Raw genomic sequence first — 11957 nt, forward strand, 5'->3', positions numbered from 1 at the left:
TTGCTGTGCATAGGCTTTCTCTAGTTGCGGTGAGCAGGGGCTACTCTTCATTGCGGTGCGCGGGCTTCTCATTGCGGTGGCTTCTCTTGTTGCGAAGCACAGGCTCTAGGCACGTGGGCTCCGTAGTTGTGGCTCACAGGCTCAGTAGTTGCGGCGCACGGGCTTCGTTGCTCCGCGGCATGTGGGATATTCCCGGACCAGGGCTCGAACCCATGTACCCTGCATTGGCAGGTGGATTCTTAACCACTGGGCCACCAGGGAAGTCCCTGGTAAGGAGTTTTATAGCAAAGCTTCAAGGGCGGAGTTGCTGATAGGGATCAGAGTGTGTGCAGGGCCTGCACTCCTTTAATCCTGCCTCCTGATGAACTTCTCTGGTTCCTTTAATGTGGCCTCAGGTAGTCCTGATGAGTTTCTCGAGGTTATCAAACTGTGACCTTCTCTCTGGGACATCTTCCAGTTGGTGGAGGTTTTAGATCTGCAGAAGAGCTTAAGGATATTGTTATGTCGTGTATCCCTTGAGGTGGAACCAGGATCCTGTTCCAAGGCTGCACTATTGTTTCTTGGTGGCTCCGCCCGTGTCTCTGCATCCCCTCCCTTCCCTGATTACCAACTGTTGGAATCTGCCCTTTGGATCTCAGGGAAGGTCATGGAGGCTGGAAACTATTCCTCACAAACAAGAAATGGGGGACACGGAAAGGCTTCCATGCCCAGGAGCCCCACAGGGTCCTGCTCGATTTCAGTCCCACACAGGATATTCCTTTCCATTGGGTGCCACGTTCACCCAGACTATACACCTGCAGGCCCTTGCTGTGGCCCTCACAAATGTCTTGCCTCACTATGCCTTTGTGAAAGGAACAAGCTGTATGAAAACGGGGGCTGACCTTATATGATTGTAATGAGGCAACCTAACTCAGCAAGACTACCTTTGCTGACTGTGCTGGCCACTTGCCACCATCCTGCTGGTCCTTCCTTTCTTTTCTAGTTCACCCTCTGTTTTTATTAATCTGTTGGGTAGAGTGACTCATCTTCATGGCCCCTGTTCCCAAACACGGCTTAGCCTCAACGCCTATCTGCTTCTCCACAGGCCAAGATCTGCAGGTCCAGGGGTTTTCTTTCACACACCCAACCCTTCTTGGAAGACGCTTGTGGTTTGAAATGACTTATCTTCCCTTCCCTTCCTGTCCAGGGGATTCTGTGGGGTGAGGAGGGCAAGAGTCCATACTCCTGAAACCTTTGCCCCTAGAATAACTCTACGATTTTTCTGTTTTTACTTTGGCTTCCTTTTTTTTTTTCCAGATAAGATTCCTCTTGAAGAGAATGTTGCATATTTAAAATATTTTTGAAATCCACATAATTTACCTTTCCAAAGAGATGAATTAAGCTTACATTTATAGAGAAGATGTTGTTCTTATTCTAAGTCTTCTGAAAACACGAATCGCTGTGGTAAAATATTCATTTAGACCTGTGCCGGTGACATTTATAAAAAACTTCTGTGGTTCACTAGAGCTTAAGCTGAGTGAATTTTATGCTAAAGGTAAATTTGAAAGAAATGTTCACAGTTGTTTTTATCACCTGTCCTCATTAGTTGCGTCTCCTTATTTTCTAATTAACCACAGTAATTATAGAGAGTTTGCATTCCTGCAATTATGTGAGAGAGAAATGGAGTTATGTCAGTGTCAGATTGTGGCATATAATTACTGCCTGTGTTGAAGAACGTGTACAGCCCAGAGAAGAGAAGACTTGCAACCATAATACAGTAGAACTTCCTCATTGCTTGGGGGTGGGAGAGTGGGGGAAGGAAGTAGGAGGGGGAAGTTAAATCAGGCCTTGACAAAATTAGAGTCAACCTGTATCTCCTTTAACATGACGAGATTCCTCTTTGTACATTTCCCTTAGCATCACTTTTGTCCAGCTCCCAAGTCCTTCTTTCCCTATTAATGATTAATTCTCAGAAGACTGAGGCCGTTAATTCACATTTAGCTGTGAATGGCTAGTAGATTATTGACCGTGGCTGCTTTTTAGGTTCAAAGTGTTATGCTGTTGAAGGCCTCCTATGAGTCAGGCCATGTGCAAGACATGAGGAGCCAGAAGATGAAACAGACATAGTAGCTTCTCTCTGGGACATTATAGTCTCACAGGGAACCAGAGATTTAAATAAATATTTGCAAAATAAAATTATGTTTGCCATAGGAGAGGAAGAGAAGAGAGAGTGGCTAACTCTCCTTGAATTGTGGGTCTCTTTCATTGAGCTATGAGCTCCTTAAGGGCAGGAAGTGTGCCTCATCTATCACTGTATCCCCAGCATCTCCTACAAAGCCTGGTGCATAGAAAGTGCTCAGTAAATGATTGGTGATTTGGTGTTTGCAGAGACATGACATTTGGTTGCACACACATGGCCCTCAGTGTATTGCCGTATGGGCCAGTGCCTTGGGGAATTTCACATGTAGACAGCTTCTAAAATGGCTCCCAATGATCCCCACCTTCTGGTAATCATCCTGTGCAATCATCCCCTTGAGTGTGAACTGGACTGAGTGATGTGCTTCAAACAGTAGGCTATGGCAAAAATGATGGGATGCCATCTCTGAGAATAGATTATAAAAGACTATGACTCTTTCTCTGGCTTTTCTTGCTTTCTCACCTGATGAAGCCAGCTACCGTGCTGTGAGCTGCGTTATAGAGACGTCACATGGCCACGAACAGAGGGTGGCTCCTGGCCAACAGCCAAGGAGGAATGGAGGTCCTCAGTCCAGCAACCGCTAGGAACTAAATCCTGCCGACAACCACATGTGTGAGCTTGGAAGAGGCCCCTTCCCTAGGTGAGCTTGAGACTCAACCAGAGTTGACCTCTTAATTTCAGCCTTGTGAGGGACCTGGGGCCACAGCCACCCAGTTAAGCCCTGCCCAGATCTCTGGCCTGTGGGATGCTGAACTCCGAGATAATAAATGTTGTTTTAAGCCAGTAAGTTTGGGGACCATTAGTTACATAGGGATAGATAATTAACACAATGTAAGACCACCTTCTCTCTAGGTCTTTATTGACAGATCATTTCTTTTGTTTTGTTTTGTTTTTGACAGATCATTTAAATCCAAAAGGTTTTCCCATGGAAAGGAATACACAGAATCATTTGTTCTTTGTTTAATGTTCAATTTATTAAACTCATGAATCTAATACCCCAGACTGAAAATGAATTTTTTCTCGGGGCCTTTAAATATTGATTACAGATTTATTAAGCATATCATTTTAAACAGTTTAAACTAACTGTAATTATATATTTAGAACAGCTGATCCTTTTAAACACTTTGAAACCATAATTCACAACCATATAAAACAAAGGCTACAGAACTTATTGTGATAGTTTCACTTAAATTTCCTCTAAAACATCAATATCATAGGTTTAATGTCTTTCTTATTTCTCTTCTTGTTTTTCTATATGTGTTTTTAGATACCCTCAGAGTTTCAGCATTATTAATTTTGTTCCTTTCCTTGGGTCATAAAATTCTTAGCAGATCCTGAAGAAAAGATTACCTTATCAGAATTGCCTAGATTGTAGAACTTTGGTTTATTGACTGACTAATTCTTGATTATACTTGTTTGTTTCTCTCAAGGTGATTCTAACCCAAACTACCTTTCTATATTAAGCTTTTCTATGAAAGCTTAGCTATAAAAATTAACTATAATTTTCTATAGTTAAATTACACCTGTTAATTCCAGTGTGACTATTTCAGGCCTTATCTTATGCCTAGGGTTTTAATTTTGCAACCTAGTATTTATCTCTGATTAAAAACAAAATCACTTGGCCATTGTTATATATAACCTATTATCTTGTCATATTCAAATATTGATTTTTGTCTCTTAGCATTAAAAAGTTACATCTCCCTTATTAGCATTGAGATTTAATCTCCTAGGGGTTGAGAGATTAAGTCTGTGTAGTTAATGTTCCTCTGTAGGTCATCTGGCAAACACTGTGGAACCCCCTTTCTGGTTGGTTATTGTGGGTGCCCACCCAAACTGAATAGTCCTTCTTGTTCTTGGCATATACATTTTCTGGGGCTATTTGACTTACACTGTCCAGTGTTTCTTCTTAACAGATAAAGTAGACATATGACTGTGCTCTATAAACATACAAGATTCATAGAAGAAATATCAAACCCTCTTAATTATTAAAATCAATAAAAAATAAACATGATCTATTATAGTCACTACATTCTATTACAGTAATCTTTCGGGCAAACTTCATAATAACTTTTCTATTTTGAGTCATTTTGAATTCATGGTCTTTCACAAAACTCATCTTGTCCTGTAAACCATGATGATGATTATGATGGTGATGGTGATGGTGATGATGATGGTGATGGTGCTTTTGATGCTCAAATTGTAACTTCGTCCTAAGAGATGCATCTTCTTTTAAATGGGCAAGAGTAAACTATAGTGTTTAAGGATGCACATTTGGGTGATAAAATCAAAAAAACAAGAAACAAGAAAGTTATTATTATAAAAGTGAGGATATGAGGAAGGGGAAGGGGGTGTGATCAGAATGAGGCTCATGGTAGGAGCTTATGGAATAGGTGGCAAAGTTCTATTTTTTGACCTGGGCAAACATTTGACTTGTGTGTGTGTTATATCTGCTCTATTTGTATAATAGTAATTTTATTTAAAAAACTGTCACCGTATGGTCACTGGGGGGCCCTTTATGTTGACTCCTTTATCCTTTATACACTGCCCCTAATATTCTTGAAAACTCTCTTGCTTTTTTGGCAACAATAGGATGTTGGAGCGATGTTCTGAAATTTTTTTTTTTCCATCATAAATCATGAAATTAGCTACCTTCCAAAGGATTCTGTTTTCTTTTAATAGGAAATAATTCTAAACACCAGGAGCTGGGCTCTGGGGATGCACATGGAAATGTGTGGGGAGCAAGAATGCATTCCTGTTGCTACTGGGTCACTGAGAGCTGAAAACATACTTATTAAGGTTATTATTTCACACTGGTATTTCCAATTTAACTTACGGTATTGCTATTCCATACTTTTCTTGTATTATAGAAGGTTTCATCAAGTACAAGCCTTTCTCCTGAATTGACAGTCTTTTTGGTCTGATGAAGCTCCTGAATGGGACCAAGACATGCTTTATATCACATTCTGCTCTTCGGTACAATAAGTCCCAAACTTCTGTCAGTCACATAATTCCTAAATTTTTTTCTGCAAATTTGCTAAGTTTATAATTTTGTATCATTTATATTATTGTTTTCTTAATATTTTTGTTTAATCAACATTAAAGTGACCCCCTTAAAAGAATGATATTCATATTAGGCAATAATATCTGTGGAAATATAAGGTTTCATTAATGGGCCATATATTTTTTCCAGTATCTATTAAGATGGATGTGAGTGTTGGAATTTGAGGCGACTCAATAAATGTCATCTTTCTCACTCAAGTTTAGCACCACCTGAAAGGTAGACAAAAATCAGGAAAAAAGAGCTCAAAATATGAGGTTCATTACTAATAAAGGCTGCACTGGGGGTGTGGCTTAGGAGCTGGATGATTACGGGCTCCCTTAGAGTGGACCCCAGGCTTGGACAGACACATCCACCGACAGGCTTGACCTGCAGTGTGGCCCCATTTTCCTCATAGCCAAGGACAGCACAGAAGTTGTCCTCTCTGAAGGAGACAGATTCAAACAGTAAGGAGAGAAAGACTGAGCTACCATACTTAGTTTTTTCTCCAAACTCACCAATCAGGCAGGAATGAGTAAGGGAGCAGAGAGGGGTCAGGGAACATTAAGCTAATGAATATTTCTGTAAATAAAACACAAAGTCAGGGGAAATAACTACTAAAAATACATGTTTGTCCATGTATCGAGTTAAAGCATCTAAGTACAACTTTTGGGAAATGCTGCTATAGTGAACAGTGTTACGATAAAGTGCCTGTGAAGTTCACCTTGTCCAATATTTCTTGGGTACCTTCCCTGCATCTCAATTTATTTGTTACATTTGGAGGAACATATTTAATGTAGAAGAGTCTGTCTGAGTCCAAATCAGAGTGAGTCATATTGACAATGTAGCACATATGCCATCTGGGTCATTTTTCAGATACTTGCGTTAAATAAACTATCATTATGAAATCATAATCAAAAGGTTCCAGCCCTTCTTATGCCACTGGGTGTTATTTTACCTGCACTATTCACAAAGCGACTATACTATGGCAAAATCTTCTGAGTTTTCATTCTTTATTTCCTTTATTGAGTCGGGGACACTTATCCCATTCAAATATTTTGATATGGTAGTTTCTTCTGTTCAGCCTCCATAGAATGACAGTGCTTAAAGGAAAAAGTAGAGATACCCTGACTCCCCCCTTGTTTTATAGAGATGAGAAGTGAAGGTCTGAAAAGGCAAAGGACTTGTCCAAAGTCACATCCTACTTAACTGACTTAACCTCGGATTTGGGGTCTTCTAACTCTCAGTTCATTAATTTTTTAATGCTGCCCCTGGGCTGTTAAACATAAAGTCAAAATGAGACAGCAAGGGGTCTTCGCAGAGAAAAATTATTTCCTATCATTTTCTATCTCTAAAATATATTTTGAATCTCTCCATTCTTTTCCACATTCCATACCATCACCATAGTCCAGTCAACATCACCTCCTACCTGAAGTAACCTCAAAACACGTCTTCCCCATTTTCAACCTCCGATTCAGTTTCTTCCCTTCACATGAGTTGTTCACGGGAATGCTTTATCTTTTATTTTTCACCACTCAGAACTCAAGCCCTAACTTTTTTGATTCCTCATACTGTGATCTCTAATAGAACACAAACTTTCCCCCATATTTAGCTGATTTAAAGATCTGTAAAATGAAAATATAGATACTAATTTATTGGAAAAAATCCACCTATAAGTGGACCCATGCAATTCAAGCCTGTGTTGTTCAAGGGTCAACTGTATATCTGTTTTGTTTATTGATGTTTCCTCAGTGTCTGGAAAACTGCCTGTATGTGTTGGCTCCCCAAAAAATATTTATTGAAAGAAATAACAGCAAACACTACCCATTGGATACTTACAGATTTTAAGATAAGGACATGGAACAGAATTTTGGGGATTTTGGCTCAAAGATACATGGCCTGGTATGTCTAGATTAACAAGGAGATGCATTTTTTTTTTTTTAATTTTATTTATTTATTTATTTATGGCTGCGTTGGGTCTTCGTTGCTGTGCAAGGGCTTTCTCCAGTTGTGGCAAGCAGGGGTTACTCTTCGTTGCAGTGCGCGGGCTTCTCATCGCAGTGGCTTCTCTTGTTGCGGAGCATGGGTTCTCGGCGTGCGGGCTCAGTAGTTGTGGCACACAGGCTTAGTTGCTCTGCAGCACGTGCGATCTTCCTGGACCAGGGATCGAACCCGTGTCCCCTGCATTGGCAGGCGGATTCTTAACCACTGCGCCACCAGGGAAGTCCAAGAAGTTGCATTTTAGTAAGACAGTACAGCTAACAGATTGCAGTAATAGCATGGATTATCAAATGCTTCTACAATAACTTTTAGACTGCAGCAAAATGAAAAAAAAGGGTTTCCAAGAATCTATAAATCAACATAACATATTAAAGTGATGTAAAAAATTAAGCAAATCTATATTTTTCAAACTCTCATCCTGTCAAGAAGATGAAACACAATCCTGTTATGAACTGGCTTAGGTAAGTCCTATTGGTTGAAGTATGGAGACTTTAAGGTTTTCTTTTTATTAGTCATTAGTTAACTACTGAGAATTTTCATCTTAAGCAAACTTTCTTGTAAGTATCTGAGTAGGTGTGTTGGGCCTCACCTTCTTTGTCTGTAAACTGTGGATATAACAGTTCCTGGCTATTGTGGTGAGGATGAAATAAGTTAACACATGCAAATTACTCAAAGCAATTACACAAAGAACAGTGCCTGACTCATATTAAGTGCCCAAGAAATGTTACCTATTATTACGAAAAGCTTGTATTCGTGCTTTAGTTCCTTTATTATTTTATTTGAATAGCAATTTCCTCTATCAGAGAACTTATTTATACATCACCTTATCTGAATTGCATGAAAGACTCAGCACTTAGTGTTTGCAGGGTGCCAGAGATACAAAGAAACGTAAGACCCAGTCCCATCTTTGAGAAATATGCAATTGAGTTCCAGCAAAGTACTTTATCCTATGGCTTGCTTTTAGAAAATACCGCTCCAAGGGAGCTAAATTTGGACTGTCAGCTTTTTACCAATTAGGATTCTCTAGGTTGCAAGTAAGAGAAGCCAGCTCAGACTGGCTTGGACTACAAAGTGGATTTGTTAGCCCATGTATGGGGCAATGAAAATAGTGTGGTGTAATTGGGGGTAATTGGTGAGGGGTTCCATAGTGTTCACTTTAAGGCCGAGATTAAAAAAAAAAAAAAGACTGGGAATTCCCTGGCAGTCCAGTGGTTAGGACTCCACGCTTCCATTGCAGGGGGCATGGGTTCAATCTCTGGTCAGGGAACTAAGATCCCACAAGCTGTGCGGTGTGGCAAAAAAAAAAAAAAAAGAAGAAAAGGCCTAGAATTTCCTATCTGTTGTTTCCTGTCATCACAGGGATGGCATCAAACCAAGGCTGTGGCCCCAGTAAACCTCTCTTTATGTCTCACAGGTCCAGACTGGGTCAGATGCCCATTCTACTGCCAATCAGTGGTAATGAAGATATTTCCTAGGCCCGTAAGGCCCACCACTGAAGCTAGGGGTCGAGTGAACACCTGAAGAAAAACAGGGTTCTATCCTGAAGACAGAGGGCAGGATGAATGCAGAGTAAACGACCAACAATTCCCAGCCTACCCTTCGAAGGGGGAATTGTCTCTTACTTTTCTTTATGTTCTAACACGTTCTATGCCAGCTGCACAGAAGATGCTTAATAAATACTAGCAGAAAGGCTGGGTAGTGAATAGACCTAGGAAGAATTATTTATTCACCTTACATAAGCCTCCTGCATCCTAGAAATGCTTGTCCCAGGAACTAGCATGACCAGTTCTTTCTTGTTTAATTGCCTTTTCCCTTAGCAATATAACCATGGGTTCCATCTAGTCCCAGTAGTGCCAGAGGGGAGGTCTGGATTGACCCTTCCTTCTGGAGCCCCATCGTTGTTTAATTATAAGTTGTGATGTTCCTCATTCATTCCCAGGTCATGGGGCATCTTTTGGCTGGTTGGTATCGTACGTCATGGTAGATGAGTCAATCTTCTAAGGTTTGTGCCCAGAGAAGTTGCCATTTAAGCTCCCTCTTTATTTCAGCTCTGAGGTTAGGGAAGCAGATGTTGATGGACTAATTAGCATTTTAGGAGGACTCAGAATGAGCTCCCCATCCTTAAACTGTTGTTTAATCGGTTGTCCCAGAGAGACACTGAGAGCCTCACTGGAATGTTGCTTCATGCAGAAAAAACAGCCTGGCCTAGCCTCCAAGTCATCATAGGTAATGACAATGGTAACAACTATAGTAAAAAAAAAAAAAAAGAAAGAAAGAAAAGCAAGTCTAATGCCTGGTCACAAGTAAGAATAATGTTAGGTACATGTGACATTGGTAAATGTGTTACATCCCTGGAATTAACCCTTTGACTTGCTCTCTTTTATCTCATCTCTAACTAAGACAGCATCCATATTTTAGGGGTAGACTTGGGGTAACCAAGTACACACAACCACGGCATAATATCATCTTCAATAGTCATTTAAGCTTTTGGGGAGCTAAAAGCAAAGTCAGGAGCCGCTTTATTCTGAGACATCACTACCACATTAATTAGATATGCTCTTACTGGTAAGATCAGCCTTCTTGGCGAGCAAACAAAGGCCGTTGCTTGACGGCTTAAGTTAATCTTGATGTGACTGTTCTAGGAAAAGAATATTTTTTTCCAAAGAGGAAAGAATTATTCAAAGTCCTTGCATGAATCGTCTATTTCTAGGGGTACTTTCTCTAATATTTATGTTTACCTCGAATTTTATTTTCTCATGCTTTCATGAGTCACCAATACCTCTTTTGATTGGCTTATTCTTTCTTCAGAATTATGAATGCCTTTAAATGCTCTTTTGTGTTCTGCCTTCAAATCATTCCAGTTTTCTTCCAGTGACTTTATGTCTATTAGTTTACACCTCTGCAGAGAAAAATTTGGGGAGACTGGATTCTACTCCCTTCGGATGAGTTAACCTCTGCAAGCTTCAGTTTATTCATCTGTATACTGTGGGTAGGAATGATAATGGATGTGGTACTCTACCCGGATCCCCTCTTCAGGACCTATGCTTCCTCCAACCCCCAACCGAAAGCCGTGCTCCTCACTGGGAATTGTCCTGCACTGCAAGGGAATTGCCTCCCCTAGCCCCTCGCCTCAGTGGGGCTCACCCAGAACCAGAGCTTCTGCTCCTATAGGGTTGGCTGAGACTCAGTTGGAACCATATTTTGGGTTAGATTATCTCTTTGCCTAATCTTGCATTCTTCACTACCGGTGGCTGTATCTCCCAAAGCACCCCCAATCCTCCTGTACGTCATTGACTGATGACATTCACATTTCTCCTGATCTCATCAATCAGATAGTCCTTTGAGAAAAGTAGTAACTAACTCAAAGTTAAGTTGTCTTAAGTTTGTTATTTGTCCCTAAACTCACTCTTCTTTTGCTCTGGGGCTCTTCATGGTTGCCTCTTTCCCCTCCAACAGTTCCAGCCCTCCAGTTCCTTACTGCTCACACCTTCTTGTCCTAGAAAAATAGGTGGGAAGGGAAAAGACTTGGTAAACTTATTCTCATTGAGGCTGAACATGTTACCCCTTAGCTTTCTAAGTTACACTTCTTTTGAAATTCTCTATCTGTGCCTTTTGTTTTATTATCATTGTTCCCTGTATTATGACCACAACTGCCCTTCCATAATTTCTGGTTTTCAGTCTGGTGTGAGATCAGTCTTTTAAAATTGGTCTTCTCAGACAGGAAATATCTTAGATTCTTTTATAATTCATGCCATTAATTGCTACCGCTATTACAAAGAAAATTTCCCCTTTTGTATGAACATCATGAGGTAAATTGGCCTTAAAGGATGCAGTTTTACCAAACAAAATGAATAAAATTCTCAGTGGATTTCTAAACAATCAAGGTGGAAAAAGTAAAAAGAAAGAGTTGAAAATATAAATGTGAAAGGCAGCTCAACTTTCAAAGGTATCAAGAGTTGGGTTGATTTGCAGATGGAATAAGGCCTGGCAGGCAATAAGGGGTTCTTTTCTCGTTTCTTTTTTTCCTGGCATATGAACTCATAACAGCTAAATTTTTCTCCTGCTTTATATTAGGCAGGAGTCTCAGTTGAAAGTGTTAGAAAACTCAGCTCAAATTAAGTTAAGCAGAAAAGGCGATTTACTAGAAGGATTCTGGAGAAACTCAGAAAACCCAAGGAGCTGCAGGAAACAGGGCAGCTCATGGGATTCAGGGACTAGACCTGGAAATCCGGTTCCACCAGCCTCTCTTTTCATCTTTGATCTCTGCTTGTTTGTGTCTGGTGTTGTGGGTTGATACCTTTGTCCTCTAAAAGGTATTGAAGTCCTAATGCCCAGTATCTGTGAATACCTTATTTGGAAAGAGAATTTTAACAGATGAGCAAATTAAGATGATGTGTTAGTTTGTTGGGGTTGCCATAACAAAGTACTACAGACTGCATGGCTCAGACAATATAAATTTATTTCCTGAGAATTCCCTGGAGGTCCAGGGTTAGGACTCGGTGCTCTCACTGCCGAGGGCCCGGGTTCAATCCCTGGTCAGGGAACTAAGATCCCACAGGCTGCGTGGCATGGCCAAGAAAAATAAAGAAAGAAATTTATTTCCTTACAGTTCTGGTGGCTGGAAGTCTAAGATCAAGATGTTGACAGGGTTAAAATGGTCCTCAAACAAAAGTCCTATCTTTTTACCCTGTAACTACCCTTCAAGGACTCTGTTCTAAAAAAGCAATGAAACATGCTGATAAA

The sequence above is a fragment of the Orcinus orca genome, chromosome 3 (assembly GCF_937001465.1).
Source record: "Orcinus orca chromosome 3, mOrcOrc1.1, whole genome shotgun sequence".
NCBI classification, from domain to species: domain Eukaryota; kingdom Metazoa; phylum Chordata; class Mammalia; order Artiodactyla; family Delphinidae; genus Orcinus; species Orcinus orca.